General features: G+C 37.9%; 1 protein-coding gene across 5 annotated transcripts in view; it reads left to right on the top strand.

Moving 5' to 3' along the window:
* PTPRC (protein tyrosine phosphatase receptor type C) overlaps positions 1-19024 on the top strand; it is a 124432-nt gene that overhangs the window by 7268 nt on the left and 98140 nt on the right. The window lies entirely within an intron of this gene.

The raw sequence follows: 19024 nt of genomic DNA, 5'->3' as shown, positions 1-19024 counted from the left end.
CAGTGCTTTGATTTTCTCAGTTGAAATGGAGACTCAGACTGCTGCATTGTGTGTCTAGATATATTTCCAGGTTATTTGTGCGCTTTCAGACAGGTCATGTTCACTGGTGTTTCAATAATTGTTAAACCATATTATCTATTTCCAGGTTTTTTTCTCTTTCTAATAAAAACAGATTGGGTGCTTCAGTATCAGGGTTTTAAAAACTGACTTTGTGAGCATTTCAGTGTCATTGTCCATAATGTTGTATAGCTACAGAACCTATTTCCTTTCTTTTCTTTTCTACTTCTTTCTCAGTACTGTGCTCCTAGTTATTCCTTCTGTGTCAATGTACACTCAGCTGGTATCCTTTCTTGGGTTTCTGTTTTGCAAATTCAAAGACTTCTCTTACAACCGTGCTCCTCATTCACAATCTCACCACTCTATAGACAGTTGTCTGCTCTAACAATATATTTCATTGTGCATGAGGACTTTTTTTGTCACAAAAATGTGGACTTTGTGGAGCAATTTTTGAAATAGCCTTTGAAATAGTCTTTTCCTGACATGTGATGAAACAGGACACACACACAAATCAGACTAATAGCATTATAACACGGGGGGTGGGGAGGAAGAGGTCAAATCCAAGAATATTTCTGTACTACGTATAACAACTAGCAGATCATTAAATATATTAGCTATCTCCTAGCACCGGGAAAATGTAAGGCAATACACAAGGATAGCAGTAATTTCTGTCTCAGAAGGATTGGTGTATAGGCATATGGTATTAAGACACTTTCAGATAATTAAGTAGTTACTGCAAAGGCACTCGCCCCCTTGAAACTGTAAACAGGTTACCTTAAGCAGTAGTGAATTCCTGAACTGCTTCTAGATTGTGGGAGATAAGAAGGAATGAAGTGGATAAGAAAAAAGGAGGAGGATAAATGATGGAGTATGGCCAAGTGACTAGAGCACAGAAGTGGGTGTCAGGTTCTGTGGATTCTATTGCAGGCTCTGTCACAGACATGTTGTATGCTGTGTAGTTGTAGCCATGTTGGTTCCGGAATATTAGAGAGACAAGGTGGGTGAGGTAATATCTCTTATTGAACTAACTTCTACTGATGAGAGAGACAAGCTTTTGACTCTCAGAGTACCTCTCCCTGACCTGAAGAAGACTGGTGTGGCTCAAAAACTTCTCTCTCACCACTAGAAACTGGTCCAATAAAAGACATTACCTCACCCACCTTGTCCCAGAGGCATGTTGTATGAACTAGCTTAAGTCATGTAAATGCTCTAAATCTCAGTTTCTCCCTTTCTAAATTGTAGATAATACCTACCTCATGGTGATATTTTGAGCCACAATTCATTAACATTTAACAAGGTAAAAATTATTGACTACCCTTAAATTATCACAAAAGAGTTACTCTGAAGAAGCTGTCTGATCTCAGGAAACATTGTCTTAGGACATAGAGCTATCCACAAGAAGTGCAGAAAGTATAAAGCAAGTGACTGTCTGAATATATGGCATAGGATTGATCTCTGCCCTCACACCTGAAGCATAGAAGCCGACAATGGGAAGGTGATGTTTTTGCAGTGTAACAACTACTCATGTAAAAAAAATTATTCTGTGCAGCCGCAGTCAAATCAGTGGGACTGTTCTGAGAGTAAAGAACTACTCAACTTGAGTAAAAGTAACAGAACCAGGCCCCATATGATTAACCCTCTCTTGTCTCCTGTAAATTACATATAGTCTCCATTTTAACAAAGGTGGAAATTGAGATACAGAGAGGTTAAGTTGAATGACTAAAGTCATACAGTGAGTCACTGTCCAAGGCCAGACTGGTATGGTGGTGTCCTGGCTTCCAATCTACTTCATAAATCAGAAAACCATGGCCCTCAAGAAACCATAGATATAAAAGGCCTGATTTTGAGAAGTGTTTTCCATTTTGTTGATGTAAATGCTACCATAAGAATGTCAATATGAGAAATGCAATTTAGATGTTTAAATGGTAGCATTTATGGGTACAACTTATTTCAGGAATCAATTGGTTGCACAATAATGGAAACCAGGTCAAGGATCTCTTAGAAACCAGACTTCAAAACAAGGTAAAAGAAAGTTTTCCCGTTCTTACTTCTGGACTTTTCTCCATTGGTCAACAGTTGATTTGGCTATTGCAGTTCCATTCTGTATCAGTCTCTTTTCTATATACTTCTAGATAATTTAAAAACGAATGTAAGGTAACATGCACAAATACTAGAGAAATCACTTTGTTTTATAGTGTTGTGGAGCGGATACACCAAAGAGATTTTATTCTCAGAATCAGTCCTTCTTGTAAAATTTACGTCCAATTAATGTTTTCTTTTAAAAATTATATATAATTTTAATAATTTTATGTTTGGTACCCTGTTGCAATGATAAAATATCATCTTAATTTTTTGTAATCAATGGAAAGAACTGGAGAATATATACAGTATAAAAATTGCAATAGTTGTAGCATTTCGGTATATGAGAGAGGCCTTAAAATGGATAGGCTATTGTAAGGCTCAGTCTTGTTTGCTGGGTTTTTGTTTAATGCTTCTGTGTTCAATTGTGTTGGCTCATCAGAATCAAAAGGCATTTCTATATCCTCTGCACCTGCTTCACATTTCACATAAGGTGCATGGCATGTGGTTTAGGTTTCAGTGAAAGATGTGAAAAGGCAATAAAGTTATATAGATGCTAGGGGGTTCTGGGTCAGTGCTACTCCTCATCTAGTAGTGTTTGTTAGGGTATTTTGATTGCCTGAGTAGTGATTAAAGGACTTAGAAATAAAACCTTCTAAGAGCCTTCCCAATAAATGGTCTTTCCCCTACAGAATATTAGGGTCTATGATAACTTAAGCCAAGGTGAACTCAGGTGCTGGAGAGGACACAAAGGCTGGCAAAAGAGAGACAGCTCTGATTTAAGAAGCCCTGGCAGGGATATAAGGTCTAAATATGATGGTGACAAAAAGGGAAGACTGGCGTGTGGAAAGACAAATTTTTCTTGGATAACAGTGAACTCAATGTTTTGAGGGAGACAGAGGTAAAACTTTCATGAATTTCAGTGAAATACAGCTGTTGATCTCCTGAATTTGGCATGTTATATTGTTAGGAATATTGGACTGTCTGACCACTAGAATAGAATCAATGAAAAAGCAAAGTGTTCTAGATGAAGAAAGATGGATTTTTAAGGAGTCACAATATGATATGAAAACCATGCCTGTAGATTCCTTTTTGAGTGGAACATAGGACATATTAAAACCATTGCAATGTCACAGTGCAGTTCAGGAAATAACTTCATATCTTTATAGCAAAACCCACAAGAGTTCAGGAGTGCTTTGTTAGATAAACAAAGATCAAGATGCTGTAGCTGCATTTGTCTCCCTGTCATGATTAACGTTTGAACTACCAGGTCTAGTTGTAGTTGAAGACTATCCTGCATATGTTACTGTTTGGGATTTTAGTACATATGGCAGTGTTGGGGAGTGGGCATATATGGACATGATCCTGTGCCATAGAGGTCAATGGGAGTTTTGTCCCTGATTTCAATGGCTGCAGGATTATGTCAAGGGAAGGATGGTCAGCAAACCAAAGCCTCTAAAAATGACTTTCTACTGAACAGAAATGACATTTTATCCATCACATTACCTCACACCATTGGCAGTCATTCCCTCTCTCATTAAATCTCTTGTTTTCTCTCCCCACTCAAAATGTTAGTCATCTAAGCCTCACCTCCACAGTGACGTCAATGGAAAGTCCACAAAGGCAGCAGCACAACACATTCAAACTTACAAGTATTATTTTGTCTCTGTGTTTTTTTTTCTTTTTTAGTAGTTTGTTGAATTTTCTTTAGTTTCCTATGGTAAGATAATGCTAATACCCATGCTGTTGGATTATATTCACAATAGGATATTTTTTGGGTCCTCAAATGCTACACCTTCGCTTCGGCATTTAATTGCCCATACAAGGTATTCAGGACCAGCACCTGCAAATGGGGCAGTATGTTCAAAAGAGCTTGGCGATCATTCAGACATCAGAATAAATCTCCAGATTTTGATGGGTGGGTTTTTAGCTTTTTTGAAAGTCTGGCCTTTGTTTAGGTGCTGAAGTGAGAGAGGAAAATGAGCACATGGAACATAAGGCTGTTAGCATTTTTGACATTGTGGCTGCTGTTGTCTTGTATATTCTGCCATGAATATTATATTATTGTTTTTTTACTACTACAATTGAACCTAATGATTGCAATCAAGATCAGGGTGACTCCATTCTCCTTGGCACTGGACTAACACAGAATGAAAGATAATACTTGCCCCAAAGAGCTCACAATCTAATTTAAGGCAAAATACAACAGTGGGTTTTTACAAAAGGAAGGAACAAGGGAGCGAGGATGAGGATGAGCAAGCCGTATTGTTTTTATAATCCCCTATGCAATTAATGTCTTCTGCTGAGGAATAGACCTGCTGTTGTCTTATTCAAAGTAGCACGATCTTTGAATAATGAATCATTCTCTGCACCCAAAATAACCTCTCATACATAGGTCCACAAACTATTATTCACACTGGTCACTGTGCCCTTGCAATTTTTATATTACAGCAGATGATACAGTACAGAACTTGGTAGTGTACATTTTAATATAAAACCCTGCTAAAAAAACCTTTAGACACCCATGTAATTATTTTTATTCTCTCTTATGTGAAGGAACTATATAAGGACATATACAAAAGCGTTGCACTTATTTACATTATTTATTTGGCCCCAGTGTTTAACCCATCCCTAAACCCACTGTGATTTCACACTTGTAACAGTATAGTAACTAGTTAGCAGTCACGTAAATAAATGAATTTTAATATAGCTGTGCAGGTTGCTGTGTGTTGTATATGTACTTTGTATACAATAAGATATGCCCATGTGTGTATGATCCCAGAGAGTATGAAAATTTAAAATTTTTATGCTCATGACATGCAATTCACATTATAGATATTCCATCTGTATGGAATGCAAGTGTGTAAGGGTACCTACATACAGGGTGACCAGATGTCCCGATTTTATAGGGACAGTCCTGATTTTTGGGTCTTTTTCTTATATAGGCTCCTATTACCCCCCACCCCCTGTCCCGATTTTTCACGTTTGCTGTCTGGTTGCCCTACCTACATACCAAAGGGTAAGGACAATATTCTATTCTATTCTATTCTATTCTATTCTATTCAGAATCTTGTCCCAGATTCATCACCGATATTTGAGCATCCATAAAACCAAATATAATCATAATAATAAGGAATTGATTCTCACTCCAGATATGTCATTGCCCTAAAAGATTTACCTACCCAGAAAAGTATTGTACTATAACTCTCCACCCTTCATCAAAAAAAATAATACACAAAATATATGTATGAAGGGAAATACAGGATTTAACAGCTAGAGTCCAAGGGTTTGAAATCACATTTCATGAAGTGCATGTTGCAGATAAAGTGAAGCCAGAGATAGCGTTGGAAATTGTCTTCAGTGAATGAGAGTAAGGTCCAGATCCACACTGCATCATTCAGTATTGGAAGGAGATATTTATTGAACTAAATAATTGGAAGTGTGGTGCTTAGCACTTTTGAAAATCAGGTCGTATGCAGCTGTATGTGTGCTTTGGAAATGTTTTACTTTCAAATCGCAAAGGTATTTGAGTGGCTGAGTTTATTAGTAAGATATAAAATGTTCATTGAAAAGGGATTGTGACAAAGTGGTACACTTTGGTACACTAAAAGAGCTGGGTGAAATCTTTTCAGTAAATAGTATTATCACTGAAAAAATGCATTTTGGGGATGGGGGTCTGAAACTACATTTTCAAATTTCGGTCAAATTTGATGAATAGTTTTGGCTGATTTATTTTGAAAAAGTAAAAAAAAAATAGATTTGACCATTTCTAAATGTTTTGGTTCAACTTTTTGGTTTCAAAATGTTTCATTCTGAACATTTGAAAATGTTTCTTTTAATTATTTTTGTTCCAAAATATTGTCCCATTTTCAATTTTGGCCATTTTTTTAAAAAAGCCACAAGAAAAAGGTGAAAAATGCCTCCCAAATGACTGTATTGAAACAAAAAAGGTCAAAAAATTCATTTTAGGTTGACCCAAAATGTTTTGGTCAGTTCCAAACAAAAAATTTGTGTGTCCTTGCTTTGATGAAATTTTTTAAAAAATATCAATTTTTCAATTCAATTCTAAGCAAATTTGGGAGAATTTTTTGCTTTGGCCCCAGAATAAAAAATATTTGCTCAGATTTATATAGAAATTCTTTAATGACAATAACCATTTGCTCTCTCTGAAAATAATCTGTCACGTTAGCTTGTCTTACAATCGACCTACAGCTTGTCTTCATGATAATTGGCATATTAGAAAATGGGCAGCACCACAAAGTCTATTTTAAAGTCATTTAAAATCTTTATTGTAGACTTTGGGAGCCACCACAGTGATTGAAAGGGTGATACATCATCTAATTTACATCTGCCACGCTTTCACTCTTTGCTTAATGGTATTTTCAAAATGTTCCAAAAAATGTATCATTATATTTTGATAAATATTTGCTCAGAAAATGGTTTAAATGTAGAAGGACTAAGTAAATGCTTAAAATTATGCATGTGCTGAAGTGGTTTGCTGAATCAGAACCTATAGACTAAAGTCATCAAAAGAAGAACAAAGAACAGCCCTTCTGATGTTTTCCTTTCCATATGAGGTGTTAGTAATGCTACCTGTTTGTTACATTATAAAATAATAATCATATATTGAAAAAAGAGCAGGTAACTGTGATTTACTAGGTATAATTGTGTCACAGATTCTGATAATGATATATACCGAAGAGCAAATCTCAGCAGTTTATATTGTGATTTACTAGAACTTTGAGACTGAACTATAACCCAATGCTTCAAAATTTACCTGTTTTCTATTAAAATGTGAAAACAATATAGTTTAGTACATTGATCTGATTCCAGACCTACTATTTTTCTGTTTCTTTTGAGATGATGCTCTCTGATTCGAAGTCATCTTTTGGCCCCTGCTTCTCTTCTATTGAAGAGCTATACTTCCTTCAGTACCTTCTCCTAGCCTGAAGGGACTTTGCTAAATTATCCTAATCTGAAATGTCTGTGTGATAGCCTGGTGGGAGTAACTAACTCTGACAGAGGACAGATGTTTAGTATAGTTTGTGGACTCTTGCTGTTAGTGGTTGTGATATAAAGATTTAGTAATAACTGTACTAACTATATACCAGCCAGAATAAAATTAGTATTAATGTTCCTATGAATTGCTCTCTCTTTCTGTCTTTTAAAGTGTTTTGTGAGATATTTTGCTCCCAGAAAACAGAAACATTTTTCATATTTTAAAAATAGATCTAATGCAGTACTGTTCTTTTTATTATAAATAAATTATTTTGCTAGGTTTAGACATTGCCAAAGAACTTAGAATTAGAATTTTGGTGTTTGAGTTTTGAATTGGATAAGGACAATATAACACCAGTTTGACAGAGCATTAAAATCAAACGGAAGGCCACTAAGTTTAAAAAGTAGAATTTTATGATCAAATAATTCTCCTCACCTGATGCATTTTTTATACAAAGCTCTCTCTCTCTCTTTTTTTTTTTAATAAAAGCTTTTGGCTCCAGCACACCACCCTCACTTGAAAAGTATACACTGGTTGGACAATCAAATGTAAAACATTAGATTGGAAAATATTTAATCTGTTCTGCGGTAACAGCTACTAGAAAAAAGGAAAATGAAGTGTTATGTCAACTATTCAGAATGTATCAAAGCTGTTCAGAAAATGTCTAGCATACTTCATGTTACCACCTTTAATGGCATAAATGAGTATAAAATAGTTAGAATATATTTCAGTTACTCTGGGTCAAGTTCTAATCTCAGCTGCACTGATGTAAGATTGCCTTCAATGGCATTACTCTGGATTTATGTCAGTAAAATTCACACCAGAATTGGGCCTTCTATTCTTTGGATTGGTTAGCACTTTGGGTAGATATGGTGCACTCCCTCAGCAGGTTTACTAGGCACAGAATATGTTTACAGTGGCTTGTGAATGTAAATCCCATTTTCAAAACTGACATAGGCTACGTCTACACTGCACATCATATATAGCTACAAAGTGCAGTGAAAAGTGAGCTGTGTCCACACTGTGGTTTGTAACTACACTTGCCAGTGAAAGGCTCTGGCAGCAGGGAGGCATCAGGCAAAAGCCTCAGCAGCAGGAAGCTGTCAGAGCCTTTCCCTTCTGTCTCCCACTGCCAGAGTCTTTCCCCACTGCTGGAATCTTTGCCTGCAGCAGACAGCTGCCTTTCCCTGTAGCATAGAAAAGTACCAGCAGCTTCCTGAGGTAGCTTTCCATGCTGCTGGAGTCTTTCCCTGCTGCCGGGACCAATCCCTGCCACAGGGGAAGGCTCCAGCAGTGGACCACTATGCTGATCAAATAGCAGTATAGAGTGGGAGGCGCTGTTTGGGTATGTAGAAAGCCCTGTAGGGTATACCCGGGTACATAACCAAAGAGATCAGGAGTCTCTTTACTCTCCTAAGCAGTGGCTCACTGACTACACTGCTTTCTATACCCATGTTAGCAGTTATGTAGTATAGGTACTCTACAGGCTGCATGTGCATGTAGACATACCTTTAGGCCAGGGGTAGGCAACCTATGGCACGGGTGCCAAAGGCGGCACGCAAGTTGATTGTCAGTGGCACTCACACTGCCTGGGTCCTGGCCACCGCTCCGGAGGGCTCTGCATTTTAATTTAATTTTAAATGAATCTTCTTAAACATTTTAAAAACCTTATTTACTTTACGTACAACAATAGTTTAGTTATATATTATAGACTTATAGAAAGAGCCCTTCTAAAAACGTTACAATGTATTACTGGCCTATGAAACCTTACATTGGAGTGAATAAATGAAGACTCGGCACACCACTGCTGAAAGGTTGCCGTGGAGAGGCACTAAGGATCCTAAATGTCTGTTTTGAAAATGGGACTTAGGTTCCAAAGTTACATTAGGTGCTTTTGAAATGAACTCTGATTATCAGGGATTTCATTAAGATAACTGCAGTCTTTATGTAGAAAAAAATAATTAGGGCTTGTTACTATAAGTCATTGGAATTTTTGCCTACTTCAGGTCTGAGTAAACATTGAGGACTTGATCACCCTTTCCTGTGAATAAATCTCTGAGAGATGTTCCCCTTGTGGAGTTTCTCCAGAATCATTCCACTAAAGAACAAATAAGGTGTTCTGTCCCTAAATCCCATAGACCCCTTCAGAACTGTGAAGATCTTACACTAGATCAAGAGGATGGGTCTATACTGAGGTTTTGTGCCTCCATAATGGCTTGGAATGTGGTACCAACACAAGGGTTTTTCCTTATCAACAAATACCCCTGGAATCCTTTCCCAGTGGATTTCCCACATTTTAGGAGTGGGGGATGCTAGGGAAGAGTTAATCTAATCCAGGCAACATTGACTCTTTTGTTAGATGTATCACTGGTGGCCAGACAGGATGTTGTATATCCTGATTCCATGCCCTGACCTCCTTGCCCCTTCCACCTTTCTACACATTCATCCTGGGTCCTGTGGAGATCCCCTCATGGAAATGGGATGGTCTTGTAAAGATGTGGGACATTTGGCTCAAAGGGTTTTGATAGCTCTCAGCACTCAGCTCCTGACAGGATAAGGTTCCAATTCTGAGCACAGGGCTGAGTAAACACAAACACCTCTGTGTTGATGTTGTCATGAAAATAACGACCTTCATTTTCTCACTGATTACATCTGCTTCATGTCTGAGGAACAAACATTGAAAACCTGGAACAGTTTTACCAGAATAGGTAGTTTCTTTGTTTCTAAATGAGTATGGAAAATTACCTGACCTTTGATGGATGTTTTGATAATGGCAGACATACAGACCTATTATCTGTTTTCAAGAAGTGTAGGCAGAATGGTACCATTCCTGCATTATTATTAGTAGTAATAGTTATAAGAATGAACAGGTAATTCTTTTAGACACATCATGGAATCTCTCAATAGAGCAGTTCAGAGGCACCATATCTCTGTTTTCCAGCTACAGAGAATACAGTTCTGTTCAGCATTCATGAATAGCTGTGTTAATGCTAAGTAATCACTTTTTTTTTTTAGTTAGAAGCAGTGACGTAACAAAGAAAATCATATTATTTCTCACTGGTACATTTTATTCATATCTTAATAGTGGTTAACACTATAATGGTTAATAGTGGTTCTCACTATATGGTATTTATTCAGAAAAAAAAGCCCTCAATCCTGCAGGCCTTATGCTGACAAACCTCCCTTTCATGTGAGTGGGAGGTTTGCCTAATACCTGGTCTATACTTAGCAGTTAGGTCTATGTAGCCACATCAGTCTGGGGTATGAAAAATGTACACCTCTGACTGATGGAGCTATGCTGATCTAACCCTCTTTGTAGATGCAGCTATGTCAATGGATAAATGATTCTGTCAACATATTTGCCATCATTCTGGGAGGTGGTGTTTCTACACAGCTGGAAAATCCTTGCCATTGGTATAGGCTGCAGCTACACTTCAGGGTTAGGCTGGCATAGCTATGGCGAGATAGCTATGCTGGTATACAGTCCGTAGCATAAACATACCCTAAGAAAGGATGACAAGGCTGGTCTCCTAATCTTTTTCTAAAATATTAGCGTTTATAGTGATTTACAATCTATGTTCCTGACCCTGCAAACATTTGTGCATATGTTTAACTTTAAACACTGACTTCAGTGGGAGACCTTAAAGGAGTAAAGCTAAGCATGTGCATGGCATTTGTAGGTTCAGAACCTAACTATTTGGTAACAGCGTAAAAAAGATATAAAATATATTAAAATTACAACTCAAAAGATTTCCTCCATTACATAACTACATGTAATAGTACATTTCAGGCTTTCCATAAAGGTAATAGAATTATTAGCATTCTCTCCAGATCCAAGTCTTACTTGCATAAGCACAAACTGTAGAAAACCTTCTTACAAGTTAGTGGGTTTTATCCTAGATAGATTTCTGCATTCAGGAAATAACTTGATCTCTAGTAGTACCCAGTACATACGTTGCGGTGGATATAATCTCAGTGGTAACACCATTTTAATCTTCTAGAGAACTAGCATAAGAAATTGAAGCAGTTTCCTCACAAGAGAAACGTGGAATGCTTTATATTACTATATTAACTTGAAGCATATTCATGTGGTTGGAGGGGACAGCATTTATTTACTGAATTTGGGATGCCATATTTGTTGTACTAAATCATGTTAAAGATCAGTTTTTCAATGAAATACAAAAGAAATAACTTTGGGGCACCTATTCATCATTATCAATTACTTTTGTTACTTCATGCATAGTAGCTGTAAAAATATTGCTGTCATTGGACTTCAGGGCCCCATAATAGTTATATTTAGCAGTTACCGAGCCCTTTTCATCCATGGATCTCAAAGTGCTTTACCAAGGTATTGTTATCCCCATTTTTAAAGATAGAAACAGGTACAGGTACAGGGAGTCAAAGTGACTCACTGGCAGTCACCAATAGAAGAACAGAACCCAGGTCCCTTGCAGCTGAGTCAAGGACCCTTTTGATTTGGCTACATTGCCTTTTTTAAAGTAGAAGGTGGGAGATCTGCAGGTAGGAAATATTATTTTATTCTTGGGCTTTATAGTTGTTTGGGACAATTTATAATAATTTTATAAATGAAATGGAGACATTTGTCAGCAAGCCCATAAGTTCAAGCCAAAAAAAGATAAAAGTAACAGTGTAAAAAGATAGGGGCATATTGTACCATCAGCTTTTAAACAGAACAGTCTGTTCATTTTGTGCTTGTTGGTCACAGTGGAGCTGATCCTTTTGCAGGGGGCCAACACAAGGCCTATGAACCATTCAAGCATGACTTAAGTGGCTTTGCAGAAGACCCATGCTAGCTCTCTGAATAGCTATAAATTTTATCCTAAAAGAAGGATGGGTGAAAAAGCTTATCTTGAGGATTAGCAAAGACAAGGCCTGTTTTACTGGGGAAAGATGAAAAGGTATTAATATTTCTTGCTGGCTCATTAAGTACATTTCTTGCTGAGAGAAGACTGCTATTGGCTTCAAATGAAGTTCTCTGCTTTTTTCCAAGTAAAGGTGGGATGCCAACTGGCTGTTTTGGAATAGTGAGTAAGATCAAAGGTCAAACCTGCTTCAAATGTCCAGGAGCACCAGCAAATGCAAAGAGTACATCATAAGCTGGGAAATAGGAACAACACAAATAGTATCAGCCACTTCTGTATTGTGACAGATGCACCAGCTTTACTTCATTTTGTGGTTTGGAAACCAAGCATCTAATAAAGCACATGTAGAGCAAATGAAAACTAGCATGAACTGGGATATAAAGATAGACCCTGGGCATTTGGCCCTTACTGGGTATGTCTACACTACAATTATACACTTGCAGCTGGCCCACGTCAGCTGACGAGCAGCTCTGGTACTTATCGGCAATGTAAACATATCCACTGAGGCTAAATTCCTATTAAAGGCAATAGAAGTTTTGCATGTGCAAAATACGAGTAACCAGAAGATCTGGATAGTCTACAATGTTTTATGAAACTGCATTAAATGTGATTGTCTAGATTGTTTAGTTGTCAAACTTCTGTTGAGTGTTGCTGCTGAAATATTGTCCTGTATCTTAATCGACACCCATAAAATGACAGACTGCATCTTCGATTTCTATCAACCCTAAGTGTGTAAAATAGTATTTCCATTGGATACTGAAGTTTAGCTAGTGTGTGTACAGACCCAGTATTCATGCTGTCTTGCTACAAGCAATATTATCATTAAGGAAATGACCAGTCATGCAATTTGCTGTAGTGTCATATTTCAGAACAAAAAAATGCTCCAATGCTTTCAGCTTAAAAACAACCCTGGCCCCCACCTCCTCCAAAAGACTTTTCCCCATACTGATACAGGAGATTTTACTTTTGTGATGAAGACTGTTGGGACTGAATAAAGTAGGATGATCATTTGAAGTACTGCATCTTGATTTCCTGGTACATAAATTCTGTCCAAAAGTTTCATAGAACAGTTGTTAAGGTAGATGCCAAATATGACTGGAAACAGATTATAGCTTGGTTTGCTGAACACTGATGTTCCCTATGCTGCACACACGTCTGATAATTGTTGATGTAAAATCTAAAAAAAAAAAGTCATTTGACCTCTTTAAATGTTTCTTTGTCAAAGATGATTGGATTCTGTATTCACCTCAGTTATTCTAATGCCCTTTATTTACAATCTTACTCATACTTTTTGATACTGTTTCTGGTGCATTATATTGACCAGAAAAGCTGGGAACTACCATCTTAGTTGATACTTTCTTGCAGATGAAGCTCTGGGGGGAGGAAAACTCACCAAAGTTTTCCTTGTAAAGTTTCCTCTGATTTTTTCCCGATTGGGATAGGAGTTTATCACTCTCCACAGAAGAGGCAGAGAGTTCAGTTCCAAAACTCTAAAGATCCCCCAAATCCTGTGTATCTTGGGGATGTCTTAGAGGCACTTTTGTCCTGGGAGTACATGGCCCTTCTTCCTACTGTATTGACCAGCCATGCCACAAATTTACCATGGTCATATCCAACTCCTACCACAGGGATCATGTCCTGAGTGCATAGTATCAGCAGACTTGAGTATGAGTGAAATTGGGCTGAGGTATTTTAAGATCATTATGATTAAATTTCATCCCACTGATTTTAATCCCAGAGAAGACTGTGGCTCTTAATGGTTATTTTACTTAAGGTCAGTTCAACAATGCAACCTTATTGAAACCAGCAATTTCAGAATTAAATTGTCATAGTCTTTCTTATGAAAACAATATACACCACAAGCATCTTATACTTATCTTAAGTAATATTCTGTGATGTTCTTAACTTTTCAAAATAGACTGCGTAAAGTGTCCACTTCTGTAGTTTATTTTAAATTAAAATTATTATTTTCACAAGTAAGAACCTTTTAAAGAAAGTAAATAAGGAATTGTTATTTACTCCTTCTCAAAACATAATAATAATTGGAGATATACCTATCTCCTAGAACTGGAAGGGACTTGAAAGGTCATTGAGTCCAGCCCCCTGCCTTCACTAGCAGGACCAAGTACTGATTTTTGCCCTAGATCCCTAAGTGGCCCCCTCAAGGATTGAACTCACAACCCTGGGTTTAGCAGGCCAATGCTCAAACCACTAGGGTCCTTAAATGAAATGAATAGGCAGCATGTTTAAAACAAACAAAAGGAGGTATTTCTTCACACAACACACAGTCAATCCATGGAACTCTTTGGCAGAGGATGTTGTGAAGGCCAAGACTATAACAGGGTTCAAAAAAGAACTAGATAAGTTAATGGAAGTAAGGTCCATCAATGGCTATTAGCCAGTTTGGGCAGGGATGGTGTCCCTAGCCTCTGTTTTCCAGAAGCTGGGAATGGCCAACGGGGTATGGATCACTTGGTGATAATGTGTTACGTTCATTCCCTCTGAAGCTCCTGGCATCAGCCACTGTCAGAAGACACGATACTGGGCTAGATGAACCTTTGGTCTGAACCAGTATGACCGTTCTTATGTTCTTAAAAGAAACTCTGTAGGGTAATAATGCAAATTATTAAAAGAAGTGAGAAAGTTTCTTGTTAAATCATGACATTCTGTCCACCTAAATATGTGTAGTGTACTTTCAAGCAATCTCAAATGATATCTATCATTATTCCTAATTAGAGTTGCTTGCAAAAGTACCAAAACGTTTGTTTTTCCCCATAATATTCTAGAACTGTATGGTAGTTGGAAATGAAATTAAAACAAAATGCCTATGTGCAAATGCCCTAATTTCCTGATTACTATACTTTGTGGCTGAGATTTTCAGTCATGTAAGGGATTTGGATGCTCAGTGCTCATTACTCTTAGGTAACTTTGAAAATTTCACTCTAGATGTGTTGCATTGGAAAAAAAGCTACAACATGCTATACTGTGTCTTCACTTCTATTCTTGAACAACAGTTCAATGGCCTTTTTGTACGGATCTGGAGTTCTACATCCAGTTCCTATTGGACAGGTGTCCATATCACACACCTCCTCCACATTTTTGCAATATTTGGCAGTGTTATCTGAGAAGCCAAGAACTGAATGGGCATAAAGCCCAAACCTGGAGGTGGCTTCTACAAGCCAAGATTGAAGAACAATGGCAGGACTATATGGGGAAACTGGAACTTCCACTGCTTGTCCTATACCACTAAATTTATGATAATTTTTTGCAAATATTCTTCATTCACTAAACATTTTCTCTCTTTATTTAAAGTTAATTTAATGTGCTTGAGAGATTAAACCACAAAAATATATATTATTGTGCAATAAAATGCCTTACATACTAGATTGGAATCTTCTATGAGGCTTCTATCAATTCAAAGGCCAATTAAATATAGTTCTATAGCCGTGAAAACATGTTAAAAAGGGAAGATGAGTCATTGGCTAATCACACTCTCTGGGGTTTTACTTTTGCAAAATTCTACATTTCAAAGTGTTAATATTTTTTAACGTTGCTGCAATTCACTTTGCCTCAGTGAGGAAGTTAACTCACTTGTGGGTTTACAAGCAGCCCTGGCCATGGGAACCGATAGGGTCCTTGCTATAGAGTGCAAGCCAAGTGCTAGCTGCTTGCTGAAATACAACCGAGTGATCTGCAAAACGGAGATTAAATTAAGGCACCCACATCCGGTTGACTCTAAATTGTTCTAGCACGCTGTCCCTTATCCGGAAATAAAAATGAAATCCATTAGCTCCAGCTACTGCTGAAGTACTCAAATATTAAAAAGTAATTATTTATTTCTTACATATGATGTACAGTTGAACATGTACCTTGCCCCAGATCCTCATTTGGTGAAAATCAAAATATATTCATTATGTCAGTGGAGCTCTGAAAATTTGTGTCAGGTTGTCATCTGCCCTTATTAGTTTTGTTTGTGAACATGGACATTCCTCTTATGTTCTTTTTTTAAAGTATCTGTCTTGATCGTCCTAAAAACATTATTTGTTATTAGTTACTGTGTCTATTCTTATGAATGCTTATAAAGAAGCAAAATGTACAACACCTAAATTATTAAAGAACAACAGTGGGAGATAAATATTCTCTCTTTGAAATATACAAAAATTGCAGTTTTAGTTACATTGTGGGCAGTGGATCAGCACTTCCTTTTCGCTGTAGTTGACAAGAACAAGTTTGCAAATGTGGTATGCTCTGAAGAGATAGAATGCAGAGTGTGGGCAGTACTTTAGGAATCCATTTTTTCTTAGGAATTCTAATTGAGCATTTATATTTGTGACGGGTAGGAGTCTGGCAGAGCTGAAGGTCTGTAATTCTTCTCAGTAAACTTCAATTGAACTTAATCTGGATCAAGAGGCTATTTCTGAAATTCCTCTAAAGCTCGGGGTGATTTTCTTCTTCAGGCTGCTTCTGTTTAGGTATCATCTGTAAGGGAAACAAATAATTTTGACATCTTTTTTCCATTTGTACTCAAACAATAAAAATGTCCTAACTGAACTGATAGCTGGTCAGAGCCAGGGATTAAAATGGGCTGGGCCCACGTCGCTTGTGTCATACGCTTCTTCACACTGGAAATCTAAACTACTGCCTTTATAACAAGCTGAACCAAAATCCTTGATCTGATCACCTCGAATAGCGAGGTTCCTGAAAATAGGATCACAATCCAATTTCTGTAGCTTTAGCATTTTTAATTAGATGGGGCAGAAACAACCTAGCTGGGAGATACCAAATGATCCAAGCATCCTAGACTGAGCAAACTGAGCTAATAGTTCTAAACATCTATCATGCTCCTTACTACTCCTGCATAGAAAAGGGTCAGTGTTTGACTCTACAGGGAAGAGTCTCTGCCTTATTATACTTTAAGTGGCACAAAGAGAGTGGACACTGGTCATATCCATGTAACAGGGGATTTTCCTGGGGGGAGTCACCGGTGAGCTCCTAGACCATCCTTCTGGCTGGTTGCTTTAGAGTAGAAAGTGATGGGAGCAGAAGGAGATGGAAAAGAGGCATGATCAGAATGTGCTATTCTCAGCTGGCAGATAGTCCTGTGAGGACCATTACAGATGGTGAAAATTAGATCAACCCACTACTCTGCTCAAAACTGCTCCAAGGTAAGGGGCCCGGCAGAGAATCTGGGAGCTGCAATTAGTTGAGAAAAAATACAGAAAGTAACCTCTTAATACACCCTTCACAATATCATCCTAATGCTGTACAGAACTCTAGTATGAAACATTCCAGGACTGAAAGCTATACAGACATAATTTTCTCAGTCTTCTTTTTTATAAGTCCGAAATATAGAAATGCTGTCAATTTAGGTAGTAAAAGTAGAAACTGTGAAAGAAAAGTACAGATTGAATATTATGCAGTGAATAAACTGTTTGACACATTTTGTTGTTAAATACGAAATGCATTTAACAGACAATTTTAATTTTTTTTCAAGTACCTAACCTCCTCTTAAACAGGTCCCGGGTCACACAGGTTTTATATAAGACATCAGAGCCCAGGTTACTGTCACCAAACCCTCAAACCACAAAGATGGAGTGTGACTTCACAGCCAACCAATAGCCGTACACCACTGCAACACATATGGCCCACAGGCAGAAACTGCACCAGCTAAAGGGAAGTGCTCCGATTATTAGGCCTGTAGGATATGTACTAAAGTTGACTTAGAAGTTGAACTTTATTTATGTAACAAGCTAACTGTAATGATAGCCACATAGTCTATGTACAGAGACCAAGTACAGCAACTAAATATAATGTACTTGCAGTATATAAAATAGATCCAGTTATGGCTAATCTTTACAACAACACACACCTCCACTACTTCTGTTATAGGACAGCCTACATGAGCTATCACTAACAGAAAAATTAGCCAGATTAGGCTGCTTAATGATTGCATCAGTGGTTGCATCAGTAATGAAGTCTATAATCTCTGTTGCAATGCATTAATTCTGCAGCAGACACTACAGCATAGGCAGGGCCTCATGTATTTTCCCAGACATGGGAAGAAAGACAATATGCAAGGGATGTGATTTAATTAGGCTTCAACTTTATTAACTTAATTCACCCGGAACCACCCAGCAATAACTGGTACAATGTGGCTCATGATTCCCTCCTCAATTGTTTCCACTTCATGGAGGGCTGCTTTCAGTCTCTCACGCCTCCACAGCTAGTATCCAATCCATTATTGGTACCAGAGAACTCTCCCCTTGTCTGAGCATTAAGAGGATGAGGCAAGGGGTTGACTCCTCACTGTTACTAGAAGTTAGGAGCCCCAAAACCATTCACCAGATTCATTAGGAGATGCCTTCCCTAGGGGCCACTTCCCATTCTGGTTTATCAGAAAACTGGACCCTATGGAACAAGTAGTTGCACCTGCCACAGGTAGGCACTAGCAATTAGCCTTATTCCCAGCCAGGTTCCCAGATAGTTAAAAGCTCCCTCCCTAACATCAGTCACAAATATATCCACTCCCTGGCTTGTTATCCCTGAATAACTCAGGTACAAGATACGATATTTTTGGTGGTGTATTACTGATCTTCCCCATTCCTGGTGATTCATATGTCTTCTGGCCTTGTCAGCCTATGAAGGCCTGGGGGCTCCCTGCCCTCCTTTTGTTGCAGCATTCCAGAGCACCCTGGGAATGACTAAGTCAATTCTGTTATATGCTGCTTAAATATTGTACTGCATTTGTAATGGAGTCTGTAGTCACTGTTACAGTGCATTGATTCTGCAACAGGCACAAGGACGGCCTCGTGTATACTGTGACTATGGAATTTCCCCCGGAATCTACTCTTTGAAGCAGAACCATGTTCTAGAATCTTGGGTTTCACTTTTTAAAAAGTGTTTCTTGCTCTTCTGGTTGTGTAGAAGACTTTGAAAACTTGAACTGATTGTAAATGTGGTCTATCTGAGGCTGCGGACATCCTGAAACAATAGCTTTCAGATGTAG

This window comes from Chelonoidis abingdonii, chromosome 7, assembly GCF_003597395.2.
Source record: "Chelonoidis abingdonii isolate Lonesome George chromosome 7, CheloAbing_2.0, whole genome shotgun sequence".
In the NCBI taxonomy this organism is placed as follows: Eukaryota; Metazoa; Chordata; order Testudines; family Testudinidae; genus Chelonoidis; species Chelonoidis abingdonii.
The sequence above is the reverse complement of the archived record's forward strand: the minus strand, read 5'-3'. Positions and strand labels throughout refer to the sequence as shown.